Genomic DNA, 17,144 nt, shown 5'->3' on the forward strand with positions numbered 1-17,144 from the left:
TAGCCATGACAACTCACAACTGCCTGTAATTCCAGCTCCAGGGGACAATACAATAGAACATCATAAGTGAAAGCTGTTTTCATTTATAATATTTGTAGTATAGTATAAGTCTTTTTGAACTGATGTAACAAAAGTACCAGAAACTAAATAGCTTTTAGAGGAATTTTTTTTCTATTCTGAAGGTTGAGAAAAATCCATTCCCAAGTGTGTCTATAAAGACAAAGAGAATGTATCCCAGGTGGTGGTGGTACAGCACTTGGGAGGCAGAAGCAAGCAGATCTCTGTTGAGTTCGAGGCCAACCTCATCTACAAAGTGAGTTTACAAATCGCCAAGGCTATATAGAAATACCCTGTCTCAAACAAATTTGAACTACAAAAAGGGATTTGAGCATGGTGGTGTATGCTTTTAGCCCCAACACTGAAGGGAGGCTAGCCTGTTCCAAATGAGTTCCTGAACAGCCAGGGCTACACAGAGAGACTCTGTCTCCAAAAGAATCAAGGGGAAATTGGGGGACAACTCTATATAAAAATAAGTATATGGAGTTTTATGTGGTTTTGTTCATTTGCCTGTCTCTGCCTCCCCAGCACTGGAATTAAAAGACAAATTGACATCATCTTTTTTTTAAAATTTATTTTATGTATATAAGTACTCCATCGATGTCTTCAGACATACCAGGAGAGAACATTGGATCCCATTACAGATGGTTGTGAGCCACCATGTGGTTGCTGGAAATTGAACTGAGGACCTCTGGAAGAGCAGACAGTGCTCTTAACCTCTGAACCATCTGTCTAGCAGATAATATGCTTTCTTAATATGATGTCGGGCATCATGGACAAAATTCATATAAACTGTACCAGAATAATACTCTGAGTAGTTCTTTAGCTGATTGAGGCTGAAACCACGTAGGTGGTCAGTCACCCACAAAGGATAGTTATATAGGACAGGAAATCCAACTGGCTTCTGCCAGCCTATGTTCCTACCTGATCTCAAAGATGTCACAATTCTTCTACACTGTTTCTCCCAAGTCACTTTCCTGGGTGATCAGTTCTCTCTGCTTCAGAGTGTCCTGCATTGTTTCCTCTAATCCTTCCTTATTCTGGTCATTAGATGAGTGTACTGTCAATGGAGGTATGCATACCTGTGTGCACATACAAACACACACAGACACACAGAAACACTAATACACACTCCCAAACACACAACACATGTGTGTTCACACATTATAAGCATAGTACATTGCAGTCAAGTGTTTACTTTCTGAGGTAATCCTTAATATAAAGACCCCCCAGGATTCTCTGAAGGCATAAAAACAAATGTTGAGTGGGATATGTACATAGCAGGCATAGCCTATAGCCTATAAACAACTCAGTCAGTGTTGTGCTGTCCTCCCATAAACCAACATAGAATCATGGTTCTTGCCTTATTCCCCAATCTGGCTTAGCTCGTTCCCAAGGCTGTGTAGAGCAGGCTTGTTTCCCAGCAAAGGATCGTATGTTGGTGGTGGATTAGACTCTTGTTCTTGTTCACTGTTTCAGACTTGCCCCACAGTGTGCAGCTTCTTCTAATAGCAGCTCTCTTTACCTTAACTTGAATGATTTCGTGCCCAAGGCTATTGGAACAGAATCATAGGAAATCTCCATACCCAGGATACAAATGAACAGTTTTTCTCCCCATAATGTGATTGTGTCACAGATATTTTGAGTAAGTAAGTAAATGCTTGCATGGATTATCTTACATTGAGTCATAATCCATGGAATGGCCCCACCGTATAGTACATTTTCACTCCCTTGGCTGATGGACATCTGGACAGATTCTCCTTCAGGGCTGCTTGGGGACCACCACAGCACTGATGTGCCCTAGTTGCTCTGTTGACACCTACTCCTTGTTCTGTAATCTTTGGGTCAACTAAAACTTTTGTTCCAATTTCTGTACATGGCTTCTCATAGGCCTACCTGTTCTTACACTACCAGACCTGTCTTAAGATCCTCATTCCTCCTATCCCGCACTGAGGCTGACTTTAACTCAGAGAAAATGATGTTGATTAACAGCCCTTGCAGAATGCTACACAGATAACATAGGGCAGTGGGGGAGGGTGTTAAACTTTTCACTCTTGAAAATGTAAGCTGGAAAAGTACTTGACAGAGGGGAAGGAGACGGCCCATGGGCTGTAGAGTCTTTAAAGGTGTCCTGGTGTTTACTTACTGAGTTATTACTGCCCAAATCTCACGTTAGCTGTGACAAAATAGCTCTAGATCTTGATCGATCTATCTGGAGGAAAATGATTACCCCAGTAGAGAGACACTGCTTTTTCACAATCCTATAAACTGCAAGATGGACAGTGGGTGTTCTCTACAGTGGTGATTGTATCCTACTAGGAAACATATCCCAAGATACTCAAGAAAAAAACAAAACAAAACAACAATAACAGAAAAGCATGAAGTCAACAATTATCACTCCCTCCCAAACTGTGACTTAGCTCCACTCTTGGCTCAGGCTGTTCCAACTTTGTATCCATGGTTACACTACAGATAAAGCCACAGGAAACAACTAGTATCTCCATTATGCAATCAATAGAAAGAGCTAGGGTTAGCTTAGGGTTTACCATTATCTCCTGTTACTCTTGCTTATATCTGAATGAAACCTAATTGTTTCATTTAGGTAGTTTAAATGGATTTAGTTTTTTGAATACTTAGACTCCTATTATGCTACTTGGTCTAGTAACGTGATTCTCCAGCCTTACTACGTACCCTGCTCATCACAGAGTGAGGTTTGCCCCAGTTAGAAGGCTCATGTACACCTGCATCTGATGGTCCTTTGACTCTCTCCCTAACACCAACAACTAACTTAATTGCTTAGAGCCTTTCTGTATGGAGACCTGGAAGGTGGCCTCTGTCTAGCTGCCTTCTGAGCTGTAGCACTGTGGCTTTGATTTTGGCTCCAGTCATGTTTCTTTATGCATCCCATTTATTAATAATGTCCTTTGACCCTGTCTGGATGATTTTTACCATTTATTTTCCTCTTTGCTTATCCACTCTCTTGTAAAACATCCTAAGCTTCTTGACAATGGGTTCAACAGTGCATTTTCCTTTAGAACAGGCCGTGAAGTTCTTAGACCAGAATGGGCCTAAGATTGTCCCAATATGAAGACTTATGAAGAGATCAATTCTCTTAGTTTAATTTAAACTGCATCCTTTGTTAGGGTGCTCCACAAGCTAAAAGATCAATAGACATGCTAATGTGGACATGGGAAACCTTACAAGGTATCATCCTTAGACAAAGAACTACATGTAACTAAGGAAAGCTGAGATTGGAAGAAAATAGTCCTCCTCATGACAAGAATCCTAATTGGTTATCCAATACCATGTGGCTATCCCTGAAAACATTCATACAAATAACAGAAAACAATTCTGCTACTTGTATTTATATATTTATGTGTTTTATGTATCATATTGCATATATATGAATGATCAATGATATAACATATGATATATATATAGATAGATATGTCTATCTATCTATACATACATACATACATACATACATACATACATACATACATACACACATATGACAATCTTGTTTAAAGAAAAAGAGGATGTGAATTTGAGATGGACCAAGTGGGCATGTGAGGAGTTAGAAGAAGGAGAGGGGAGGGAGGAGGTGATAAATTACTTTTTAAATTAAAGTTTACATAAAAGTAGCTAGAGGCTAAGTCTTAGTCAGCATCAGAATTGACCCCAGCATTTTCCTTTCCATCCACCAGCTATGACAGATAAAAATGACTAAGAGACTATACATCCCATTTCTTTCTTGTTCCTCTTCATTTCCTACGCAAGCAGTGAGACAGCTCCTTAGGACTATGGTGTATCACTTTAAAATTGCCCTGGAAAGGTCTCCTAGTAACTGACACAGAAAACTGCACCTCCACATCACAAGTAACTCTGCATCCACCCAGAAATCAAAGTTTCCCAAACCAGCCTGGTCGTGTTTCTTTTTCCCACTAGCGTGCTCTAACAAGTCAGGTTTGGGCTCACAAACCCTGCTTCTGCCACTACCTGTCGTCTTTCAAAGCCAACTACAAGATTAGAAAGTACAAGACCCATGAGAAGCCTAACTACTGATACCTCCTACAAGTTCACAGTCTTCCCTCAATCCACATCCCGCTTTCATAATTTGCTATACTTACACTTCACTATAATCACTGAATCACACTATTTATCATGGAGAAAGTGTGCAGATCCAAACCAGCCAAAGTAGCAAAACACAGGACAGTCTTCCTGAGGAGGTTCCAAATGAGTTTTTCTTCTTCCTGTAAGTGCACGTGAACAACTCTGGGCACTAACGAGTAAAAATCACAGAGCACACACAGGCAAGAGAGTACATCTAAGCTTCTATTTTCAGAGTCTGAACTGGGTTTTTATTACATGCACAAGACTGACTAATTGGTAACATGATGGAAGCTGGTCTCTAGATCAACTGAACCATGTGGCTCATCGTCCCCAGCCTGGTTTACATAGTTGGCTTTCTGGAATGGTCAGACTCCACTTGGAATCACATGAGTAGCCTTTTAAATGTGGTCAGTTTCTACTGAAATACGAGACTCCCATCATGTGTGGCATAGACTACCAAGGTGAGAAAAGAAATTAGCTATCTTTTTGGATGAAGTCAAATTGCTTACCGTGTAACCTACACCTCACACTTTAAACACATAACTAACTTAGAATAAGTAACTGAGCCAAAGTTAAGAGCTAAAGTTATGGGCTGGAGAGATGCCTCAGTGGTTGAGAGCACTGACTGCTCTTCCAGTGGTCCTGAGTTCAATTCCCAGCAACCACATGGTGGCTCAGAATCATCTGTAATGGGGTTCTGATGCCCTCTTCTGGTGTGTCTGAAGACAGCTACAGTATACTTATAAAATAAATAAAGCTTTTTTTAAGTCATAAAAAGAGCTAACATTATAAAACTCACACATTAAAACATAGGTGTAAATTATCATGACATTGTATGTGGCAGTTTTCCTGACTGTGTCTCCAAAACTGCAGTATCAAAAACAAAATAGATAAACATGACTTGACTGTATTCATGTTTAAAATAAAGTTCAATGTCAGAGCCAAAGGAAACTCCAATTCCCCTGACTCCAAGAGGCAGTCCAAACATCCAGGTATGAGCTCAGCCTGGACTACAGGAGGGTTTCTGGTGGTTAGATAATAGCCAGCATTCCTCAGGAATTGGGAAACTCATTGCCATCTATCAAAGGCAGAGGGACAAATGGCTACCTGTGGTATCTGTCAACACACCAATGCTCATGCTGGCCTTCAGGCTCCTTCAGTATAAAAAGTACCCATCCCACATTTCCCAGTCCATGCGAGCATACTAGCCCTTCCCACCTCTTCCTCTGCCCTAAATTTTCTATAGGTACTTATTCTCCTTTTAATACTGCTATTCCTCTCTTCCTCTCTCTTCCTCCCTCCCACTCCTTTCCCTCCCTCCCTCCACCCCTCCCTCTCTCTGAAAAACAAAAAGAAACACCCAAAAAGATGAAAATTGAAACAAACAAAACCAAGAAAATAATGGCCAAAATAAAAGAGAAACTATACAAACATTGAGTTTGTTTTGTGTTGGACAACTACTCCTGAACCTGTTCTTAAATGTGGTTGATATGCCCAGTGACACCTCACTGGAGAAACCTGAATTTCCCCTTACAAGTGGGCATTAATTGCAAATAGCTTCTTGGTTAAGTATAGGGCTGGAGAGATAGTTCAGCTGTGAAAGGCTAGGTTCACAAAGAAATACATATTTTGAGTTTTGATCTCTTTTTAAAAATCAGGCCATTAGTCCCACCATGAGGTCTCAGAGCCCCACCCTCTTTACCTCTTCAACTTTCCCTCAAATGATATCACATCAGGGATTACAACCTTAACCATGTGAATGCTGGGGAAGACAGCACTTGGTCTTCCCACCTTTAAGGGAAGCTTCCTTCTGGGCCAGCCACACCCACCCCAGGGTGCATCCTGGGCTGGCTTCCCAGCACAGTGTCTTGGGCATCAGCTCAAAGAGAAGCCCAGGAAGGACTTGCAGTGGGTCTCACATTGCTGCTGACCTCCAAGCGATGGAGAGGAGGTCAAGGAGAGGGGAAGAGCTGGACCACAAACTCTAAAAGTACCATAGGAGGACCAGAGATGAAAATGGGTATAGTGTGTGAGTCACTATAATGGACAGTTGGACAGACAGGGACAGGCTGCAACCTGCTCTGTGTCTTCAGGGTAGAGTGAGAAGGACACAATAACCTATGTGCTTGCAGAGTTCATCACAAGGAGAGGAAAAAAGACACTGCTATTCATGAAGATAGACCTCTGGGACAGATAGCAGTAATCCACTTAACTTGACCCCAGGTTTCCCAAATTTACCTAAGGACACTTATTAACCCCCTCAGGGAACCTTCCTGTAAAGTTTAGTCCAATCTTCCTATTTCATTGGCTTAAATTTCCAATATTTATACCTACAACCCTGCGTGAGTATCTGCATTAGTAACAGCTGGATTCTGGAGCTTTAAGTGTCAAGAACCTCTACACCTCTAATTCCTTTCTTCCCGTAAGACGTAATTAAGGCTCAAACTTCCTAAAGTGACATTACCAAGCACCACTGTGGATTGACTACTAGCCACATGGTTAAATAAAGTGCTTTAAATATTTTTTTAAAAATATCAATTCAAGAAATGATGATTGACTGGCTCCTGGAGTCATCCTCATGCACTTTTCTCAGGAGTTACCAGGACACAGGAATAGCAGAGGCAGAAGTTGATGCATGAGGAGCACCGGCCAGGGCCCAATAGCTGGCCGTTCTCACACAAACATTTGGTGTCATCACCAGTCCCTTTTCACCCAGAAGCTGAGCCACAGAGAAGTATTATTGCCCAAAGTCTTGACTAGCCACAGATGGGGAAGGCTCTCAGGGAACTCACTCCTCACTGCCTCTCTGTATCATGGGCTACATAGCACAGGGGTCTGGTCAAGTAGTGAGTGCCCCTGTGTGTTTAATGAGCTGGGGCTGAGATAGAGTGGGTTCCTTGAGCCTCTTACTTTGGTGAGCATAATGGCTGTTATTGGTGGTCTGATTATAATCAGAGTGAACTATAATCCAGAAACGGAGGGTACAGCTATGAGAGATTTTTTTGCTTGGTTTGAAATGGGTGAGTACACTTCTAGTCCAGACCTTTGAGGAAGACACACATCTTTAATGCAGATCTTGAGATTAGAAAAACTTTAATCTGTGCCAAACCTTCTGCTGGAAGTCTACGTAAAAGACAGAGACAGAGTAGACTTCTGCTCTTTGGTTGCTCACCCTCACCTTGCTAGACTACCCATCCCTTCACTGGTACTGGAACCTCCTTCTTCAGGATTGCAGTGTATACTGCAGACCAGATATGATGAGACATCCTGCCTTGTGGACTGAGCAACAACTGGATTCTTGGACATTCCATTCACAGCCAGCTGTTGTTGAATTAGCTGGACTGTAGCCTATAAGTAATTCTGATAAATCATATATATGCAATATATACATATAATATACATATACACATATAATGTACATATAGAATATACATGCACACACACATAAAGTACATATGTATACTATAATACACATATAGTATACATATAATACATGTATACATATATGCATAAATAATTATATATAACAATATATACTATATAAATAATGATATATGTATTATTCATATAGGTATGCACATATATACATATGATAGATAGATAGATGGATAGATGGAGAGATAGATAGATAGATAGATAGATAGATAGATAGATAGATGATAGAGACTCTCTCTATGATTCTGTTACTCTAGAGAACCCTAACTAATACAGGAAGCCTCTGTTTAAAGGTGCTACTGCTTACTCACTGTACCACCCAGCACAAGCCAGTTCACCTGCTGAGAAGGGATCTTTTGCCATGTAGTATCAAAATGACAGTGTGGCTCTTTAAAGAAGTTTGATCCTCTAGCATGTTGGCCCCAGCAGTGCCAAGGAAGAATTACAGGGCAGCTTTAGCCACTCTCACTGTTTTTCTGAACTGTCATTGAATTTCCATTTAAGATATCCATGGCTGGCTAGGGTATAGCTCAGTTGATAGGAAGCTTGCCTAAACTGCTCTGAAACCCAGACTCTAAAATCAGGTGAGCCTGAAATCCCAGGGGAAGAGGCAGAAAGGATCAGAAACTCAAGGTTACCCATGAGATCTTCCTGTTTTTATGAGACCCTGTTTCAAAACAAAACAACAAAACAAATGCCTAAAAGTCACATGGTACTGGGTGCTAAATATGTAAACCTAGCCATTACTCTTGCATGGACTTACTGTTAGCCTGTTATCAGAATCCTTCTTTGCTAAGAACACTCCAGGTGTTTTTGTTTGTGTTTTCAGGGCAGTGTCTATTCAGCTACCCTCATTACCCAGCAGTTGTGTTAAAGGCAGGGGGAATGGTGGTCTTAACTGGGTGAAGCCAAGGGTGCAGTGGGCAGTGGGTCTCTGTCTCTACCTTCCCACACTAGCTCCTGTGAGGACAGTTCCTGGGTCTGGGCCTCTTGGTGATTCCAGGAACTTCCTGGACACAAACAATTCAGAGTTTCCCTGCTGTATGAGACAAAGAACATTGGTCTCTTGCCTAAATTTCCTGCTTTTGTGCCCAGCACCAACCACTAGCAACATTGGATTTTTACATTTAAGTCCAGTCAATCTTTCAAAACAAACAAACAACAAAAAACAAAACCAAACAGAACACCAAAGACCACAACAACAAAAACAAACCCAAAATCAAATTTTCATTTCTTGGCCACAGAGGCACGTTTCAAGTGTTCATTGGCCACAGAGCCAGAAGAAGACAAAGCGAGGGTTTGGAATATTCCATGGAATTGCAGACACAGTTAGGGGCATGTGCTGCTTCTGGGATCTGTCCCACGTGCCTTATGAAACCTCTGTCCTCACATACTGCGATCCCATTTCTTCTCAGGCCATCACATTCCGCTCAGATCTTGCCCCAGGCCAAGCTCTTCTTTGTTATGAGAACCCAACATGGAAGCCCCGTGTCTATGTTCCTCCTCTGGGCCTTGGCTCAGTGGCACAGAACATGAGTGTAGCCCAAGGGGTCCTCCTCCCTTCCCACTCGTTAACCTGGGCAAACCCAGCAGTGACTCTGTCCATTTGCACTGTGTATCCCTCTAGCCTTGCTGTAGTTCTCCAAGCAGGACCGAAGAGGGACCCTCCTTGTCCTGGACCATCTCATTCCTCTCTGGGTCAGAAAGACCATCAACAGCTGCAACGTTTCTTATCTCAAAACCACACAAAGGACACAACCCTGTGACCTGGAGGAGATCTGAGGCAGGGACACAATGGGCCTGACCCAGACCAGAGAGGGCTCCAAGAAGCCCATTGGCTTTACCCTCAGTGAAAACCTAGAATTCCCTCATTTCTCCTCCACCATTCCTTACTCTTGAGGTGTGGGCTCCCACAGGCTCTCAGAGCCTACTGTTGGCTGTGACCCATCGAACAGCCCGAGTCCTTCTTCAGAAATATACTTTGAATCCTGGATCTCATCCCTTCAGACCCAACCATTACCCTCTTTCTTCTGCACAGGAAACTACTTTGTATAGCGCCCAGCCTCCACATCAGGTAAGCTCTTCCCCACTGCCTCCAGACCTCAGCTCCTCCACTGTGCTGCCCAGTCCACAGCTCAGCCTGCTCTATAGCTGGCCTCTTATTCTTCCAGAGACTGTGAAGAACAGCCTGTGTCAGGACTTTGGGCTTAATCTCACACTGCCTGCTGGGTTTGCCTCATTAAACCCTTGATTTCTCTCTTCTTTCCGGCTGCAATCAAATGCCGCTTAACTGAGAGGTCTTTTCTGTCCACCTGTCCCAAGTGTCAATCCTACCTCCACGGCTCTGCCCTGAAGCCCTTTCCTTACTCCATATCTACACCAAGGTTACCCCTCCAGTGCTGCCTCTTTCTCTTCTTAGCACACATGCCAAGGCCCATGTCATGCTGCACATTTATACATTACTGTGACGCTCTCACTAGAATATTGATGCATAAAGAAGGAACGTTTTCTATCTACTCAAACTACTGGAATATCAGTACCATACCTATGGAGAGACCTGTGAGCTAGGAAGCTGGAGGTAAATATCATTATCAGGAGGAAGGACGGAAGTAGTGTTCTTGTTTGTGGAAGAAGCATATGCAAAGGCCCTGTGGTCATCACAACTGAATTCTGGGATCATTGTGGCAGAGATAGGGAAGTAAAAAGTGGTCAAGGGAAGCAGCAAGTATGTCTTCCAGGCTTTGTGGGCAGTGGTAGGGAGCAATGGGCAGAGTATTAAGGTGGGTGGGTGAGTCAGTCAAAAGTTGAGAGCTCACTCTGAAAGTTCTGGAAAGTGGGAAGGGAGGGAGGGGCTCTAGAACAGCCAAGGAACAATTCTGGAACATCTAAGGGAGACAAGGTGGGACTGGAAAGTTGGGATTCCCATGGCTAACAGGTCCTTTGTGCTGCACTCTCTGTTTCATGAGCAATGTCATGTTAAAAAACAGAGAAAAAAATGCCTGTGTAAGTATTAGATATTGTAGCCATTCTTATAGTACTACAATTACATTTTATGACTAAATGGACTCAGATAACTAAGGTAAGTAAGGTATGATTCATGTGAATGTATAAATGTTCACAAAATGGCTGCACCTGGCGTAACTTCTACCTGGGAATGAATTTCTTGATTTGTGTCTTTGATCTTCACATTTCTATTCATTATGAAATCTAAAACCTACCTGAAGATAACACACAGAACAGACTGGAATGTCTATGCAACTGAGGCTCACAGGACCAGACTGTAGTCTTGCTTACACATTTGAAGCACTGACTGTTCGGCTATCTCCTGCGCTTTTTCAAATTTAAATAAAAGTCATTGTTTAAAAGATTATTCATTTTTAAAACGTAAATGCTCTACCGTTTTGGTTATGAGGAGAGTCTAAAGCATTCTTTTCAAAATTAATTTTTTCAATATCAAGACTACCTTCTGTATAATACTTGTTCATTTAAATAAAAGGAGGTATAATTACAGAGGGCAGAGTGTAGCTCAGAGGTAGAACCCTGGCCTGACATACTCAAGGCTCGGAGGTTTTATCGATGGTTTCGCTTCTCCTGCTTTACACACTGTAGGGCCCTCTGTGCGTTGTCCTGGATTTTTTCTTTTTGTAGCTTACCTCCTCCTCCTGTTTCAACCTCTTGCAGAGGACTGAGTTTTCTCATTCTTTGCCTCCTTCAGAGACACACCACTTTCATGAGCCCAGTCCCTGGCTCTCACCTGCACTTCGAAGGAGTCAGGTCCTACAGTCTCCAGTTAAGTAAGAAACAACTCCTCTTCCTCACAGACTTTGTGGTTTTGGTTTACTTTTAAAACTTGAGCATACAATTGAACTCAGCCGAGAGAACCCCATCACGGACAGTTTGCGGAGGAGCCTTAATGTGATCCGAGTGTATCTTACTACTTATCTATTTTACTTGGACATTCTCTCATTTATTCCCTATTCTCAGTCTCTTGTTTCCTTCCACCTGAACTTGTGTTCTTCAGATCTACCCAAACTGATAGCTGGACACATAAATAGTTTATTTCTTATAATAATTGAATAAAGCATTTTATTCATTTTATTTCTCCAGGACCTCACACAAGGGCATTAATATTGCTCCAAGTACTTTGTTGTGGTGAAAAGTTCTGCGATGAAGCTGTTGGCTTAGATCTGAGTCTATTCTTTCCTTCATTCAGCATAGATTTACTGGATACCTATCTGTGCTAAATACAATGAGGATGGGAACAGGGTGTAATCAAAAATAAATACAGCTTCCCGCTGTTTTAGTAAGGGAAGAAAGGACACTATAAATATATAATGCTCTATATAAAGCAAAGAAGAAAATAAATCAGGATAGGAAGGCAGAGACTGGCGAGGTTGCTATTTAGATGGAGGGCTCAGCAGAAGACTCTCTGAGAATGGAGTGACATTTGAACAGAGATGAGATTGAGGGAGAGTAGCCATGTGGATATCTGGAAATGGAATATTCTGGGGTAGGAATTAGCTGAACCCTGAGATGGGAAACACAAGGCAGTTCTGGAAATGGCATTGAGGAGCTGAGAGAAGAAGGAGGGAGGGAGGGAGAAACAGGAAACAGGAGGGAGCTGGAGCCATCAGATGGGATTTCCTCTACCACCTAGAAACTTTGGGTTCTGTTTTGAGTAGGAAGGATTTTAAAGAAAAGAACGAGATCTGACTCAGAGCTTTTGTTATTGCTGTTTGAAAGGTCCTGCTCGCTAGCAGTTCAGTAGAGAGAAGCTTTCAGAGAAACAAGGAAAAGAGGAAGTGGCCAGACAGGATGCCATGACAGTGGCCTTGCTGCAAATGGAAGAAGGGATATGTGTCCATGCAGAACTGGTAGAGGCGCTGGGGCCTCAGGCCAAACAAACATGAGGTGACTGGAAAGGTGGGGAAATAGCTGAATGAAGAGTGGAGGCCACAAGGGAAGACTCAAGCGAGAGACACAGAAGCTTTCCAAGGGCTTCAAGAAGGATGACATCAGTCAATGCTGATGGGCCCAACAAGAAGGCAGAATATAAACAACTCCCTGGAGATATGCTGCTGTAAATGAGCTATAGAAAGAGAAGTTCAAACAAAGACATTTTCTTTCCTTTATTTATTCTTCCTCCCCTCCCCCCTTCCACTGTTTCTTGTGTCGGATTACAACACTTGTTGATGTGAGTGATACTACAGCGTAGGAGAGATGGGCAGCACAGAGGCAACCTAGAGAGCAGACAGGCGAGGAAGCCATATAGGGGTGTGGAGTGCACAGACACACACTGAGGACTGCCTCACTGAGACAGACGAAACACATGCACATTGTTTTCCTTTCACATTCTCAATTCAGTAAGAGAGGTGGCCAACTGAATGCAAGGCAGAAAAAGAATGGATTACAGGAGAAAGGTTCAAAAGGAGAAGGGAGGGGAGCAGAGAGCTGGCCAGGGTAGGGAAGCCACCAGAGGCCTTGAAGAACAGCTTGTTCAGCTGTCAGGTGGGATGGAGTTGAGAGTGAGTGGGGACTGCTAACCCTGGAGTTGTGCTTAGATGTCAGGGCACTGTGCTGGGTGACATATTCATAGAACTACATTAGTTTCTCCACATCCTCCCAGTGCCTTAGACAGTCCACAGTTCTAGTCTGTGGATCCTACTCAGGCAGTACAGTGGTTGCCTGGGACACTGAAGTCCCGGGATCAATCCCTATAGTAAACCACGTGAATCTGGTATTGTGGCGTCTGCCTGCAGAGTAGTCACAGCTATGAAGTGGAAGTTTCTGTTTGTGTCATGCGATGCAGACTCATGTGGTATTTTGCTTAGGCAAGACCTGCAGCAGGACAGGTGATGTTTGGAGAGAGTATACATACATAGGACTCAACAGACAGTGATGGGGTGCTTGCACAGCTAGCCTTGCAATGTTTCGTTGGTCTTCAGTCTTCACTGATCTTCACTTCATTGAGAGAGGTATGGCAGAGAGTTTCTCCTGGCACCCCAGCTGGTTCTGGTCACTCCCATAGTGGAGGACTGTCTGTTTCTGCTAGATCATACCTCCACTGCTGATCTGTATTTGATATCCTACCACTACCAAATTGGACTGCTGGTATCTCAACAACAAAGACTGGAATCACCCCCAAAGACCTACTTCTATTCTGGTCCACATACCCTTGTCCTAGTTACCATTTTTCTCTCCAACCTTTGGACAGTGGACTAGAAGGAGAGTGGGTCGAAGCATTTGAGGATTCTTATTAAAGTAGATTTTGAAAAACCTAAGCCTACACAACTCACTGCAGGGACAGAGCTGGTGTGATTTCTTAGAGTGGCTTGCAGTCTGTAGTTCAAGTAGCTCAACAATGGCTGTGTAGGGCTGGAGTCCTGGATTTTTGGGTTTTAGCTGATTCTAGACAGTCAAGCCAATAATCAACAATGTCCATCATAGCCTTAAGCCAGCATTCAGGAACTGAAAGCAAGAGGATCCGAAGTTTGAGGTCAGAGCCAGTGTGAGGCTGTCCTGCGCCACCTGAAACCTTATCTCAAAACACAACCACAAAATTTTTTTTTGCCAAACTTTGAGACAAAATGGTGCTTCCCTCTGTAGTTTGAATATATCTGAGCACTGAAGTTGATCCTCTGTCCCTAGGCCTGTTGGTCTCTCCTATTCCCCCTTCTGTGAAATGTGTATTTATAATCTGTCCTAAAATGGGCTCCCTGAAAATTCTCAGACACAGGCTAGTCTATAGGTCATTTATTCAGAAGCACAAGCAAGGGAGTGAGGACATCACAAAAACAAGATCTCTTGTTCAGAAAAGGTAGACAGGTTTACCTTGCTAACAGGCTTCACAAAAAGATAAACAGGTTTCTGATGTAACTTTTTATTATTCCTTTATTTAAAGAAATAATAAATTATTTCCAGACTGTCTCAACCTGGCAGCCTCAACCCACCAGCCTCCAATAATGACACAGAGACTTACTATTATTTATTAAGATTAGACCTTATAGTTTAGGTTCATTCCCAACTAGCTCATATAACTGAATCAACCCATTTATTCTAATCCACATTCTGCCACGTGTCCTGTTATCTCTCCTTCAGTCTTGGCACCTGTTTCTTCTTCCTTGTCTGGCTAGTGAATACTACACACACACACACACACACACACACACACACACACACACACATACACACATACACACACACACACAAACAGACATACACACACAGACCCACCCTCCCACACACAGACAGACACACACAGACACAAACACACACACACAGACACACATAGACACATATACACACAGACCCCCACACACAGAGAGACACAAATACACACACAGACATACAGACACACACATGCACACACACACAACACACACACACACACACACACACACACACACACTATTCTGTCCCAGAGTTTCTCTCTCTACCCAGGTGTTCCCCTTTCCTCTCCTGCCCTGCCATAGGCTGTCAGCTCCTTATTAAAGCAAACACTGAGACAAGTGATGCTTCATGAAAATGATAGCAATGTTCAGACTGTACTCAGCAATCTGCTGGTACAGAAATCAACATTTGAATAATACAAAGAAACCTTTACACAATGCACAAGAAGATTATCCCCACAATAAAGGACTGCTCTCAGCAATCAACAACTGTCTTATGGGAAATGGTTAAAGAGGAAAAATGGTTTACAGTTTATGAAAGTTATGAGAGTCAAAGAAAGTAATTTCATATCTGGGGATATAAAAGCTTAAGTAAGTTATAAAAGTATGAAGAGAAAATGATTTAAGGCATATGAAAAGTGAGAAAATTTTCACATTTCTTTCTCCTTCTATGTGCCTGGAGTGCTGGGGGATATTGGTCATGTAAGATAATAGGCCACATGTTCTTGCTTCTTTAAGCCAACTTGGTTGCCCTAACTGCACAGCATGTGCTTCATCAGAAGTAGGCAGGAGGTACATCATGATGGATGCTTGCCCCTGTTGGACAAAGACAGAAAGCACATAGCCTTGTGGGTTTTGCCTCTAGAAGTCTCTGAATAAAGTAGTTCTGGCTACTCTGGGAATCCTGAATTTGGATCTGACCATTGTCCATTGTCCTAGATAGTATTTAATAATTAAATGTGGCTCCAAATTTCTGGTTATGGTCTTGTGCTGCCTGGTGGAAATAAGAAAACATCATGTTCCTCAAGGGAGAAGTCCCCAGGAAGGCAGCCCTCATGTTATACAATGCACAACAGCAACCTGCTTATTAGCTTTCTTTCTTCTTCTGATACCCCTCCTGTTGTGAGTCAAAGGTGAAATGTCCTGCATAGCCCTTCATGTTTGAAGACTTGGTCTTCATCTGGAGGCTCTCTAAGGAAGGATGTGAAATCTGCAGAAGGTGGTGGCTTGGAGGAGGAAGTGGGTTCATGTGGGGGATCGCCTCAAGGTTTATTAGCCTGGCTTCACCAGTTGGTTGCTCATCCTTTTCTCCTTCCTGAGTATGGATATAATGTGCCCCGAACCCTCTCCGTCCTGCCACTGTCCTTCCTCACCAACACGATGGACTGTGTTCCCACAAACTGTAAGCCAAAATAACATTCCTTGTAGGGAGCGATGTGGTCTAAAAAGATGGCACCAACATCCGGTACTCGATTGTGGTAAACACCTGTGCAGCACATGTGTTGGCATACCTCCGGCAGCTATCAGGCCGGGGCGATATTCATGCTAATGAGGTGCTTCATGCTCCACCAATCCCTGGAGGACAAGTATACAACCATAGTCTGTTATGTTTATAAGGCGAGCGCCCTTGCTGCTCGGGGTCCCCATATCAACAATGCAATAAAGGCTGTTGAGAAGAATCCGACAGTGTTGCGTCTTCCTTGCTGGCCGGAGTGGTCGCGACAATTCCTTCATTACGTTTCTTCTTGACAGATTTATTTATTTATTTATTTATTAGAACAAGAAAAATAAAAACATACTTCCTCGGTCCTTCAGACTGTTGTACTGAGGTCACTTCCCACACAAACTACTTTCACTTCACTTCCGGTTTCAATTATATATTGGAGACACTGATAAATCAAAAAGGTGTCACAATAATGGAAATGATTTTGTTCCCCAGAGGACATTTGGCAATATATTGGAGCCTTTTTTTGTATGTATGCTCATAATAGCTGGAGGACAGACTACTGTCAGCAGGTAAAGAGTAGAGGCAAGCGATATGGCTTGTTGTGATTTTTAAGAAGCTGTCAGACCAAAGAATTTTCTCTTCAGGTCCAGTTTGGTGAGCCAATTAAGTTATGGGAGATACTTATAGAAGTATAAGTGACCCAAAGGCAGTGACACTGCTGGGAAGACCCTGAGGGAACTTCTGGGTAGCTATGCCCCCAGAGAAGCCTTATTCTGGTCACGCGTTTACCCCTATGGAGTCAGGACTGGAATCACAGGGGAGAGAGGCTACTCCTGAAGATCTCACAGGAGCCCCAAGAACTCATCTCTCTCTGGAGTGCATGCTAACAGGGCACATGGGGGTCTCTGTGAGTCATGATACTG

At 42.9% G+C, this 17,144-nt stretch overlaps 1 long non-coding RNA gene across 1 annotated transcript; it reads left to right on the forward strand.

Moving 5' to 3' along the window:
- Nucleotides 1-26: 26 nt before the first annotated feature.
- Nucleotides 27-13,881, forward strand: LOC134479839 (uncharacterized). Its single transcript, XR_010053635.1, has 2 exons — nucleotides 27-313; nucleotides 12,349-13,881. It is a non-coding gene; the product is annotated as an uncharacterized LOC134479839 (long non-coding RNA).
- The last annotated feature ends 3,263 nt before the right edge of the window (nucleotides 13,882-17,144 follow it).

The sequence above is a fragment of the Rattus norvegicus genome, chromosome 7, assembly GCF_036323735.1.
Source record: "Rattus norvegicus strain BN/NHsdMcwi chromosome 7, GRCr8, whole genome shotgun sequence".
NCBI lineage: Eukaryota > Metazoa > Chordata > Mammalia > Rodentia > Muridae > Rattus > Rattus norvegicus.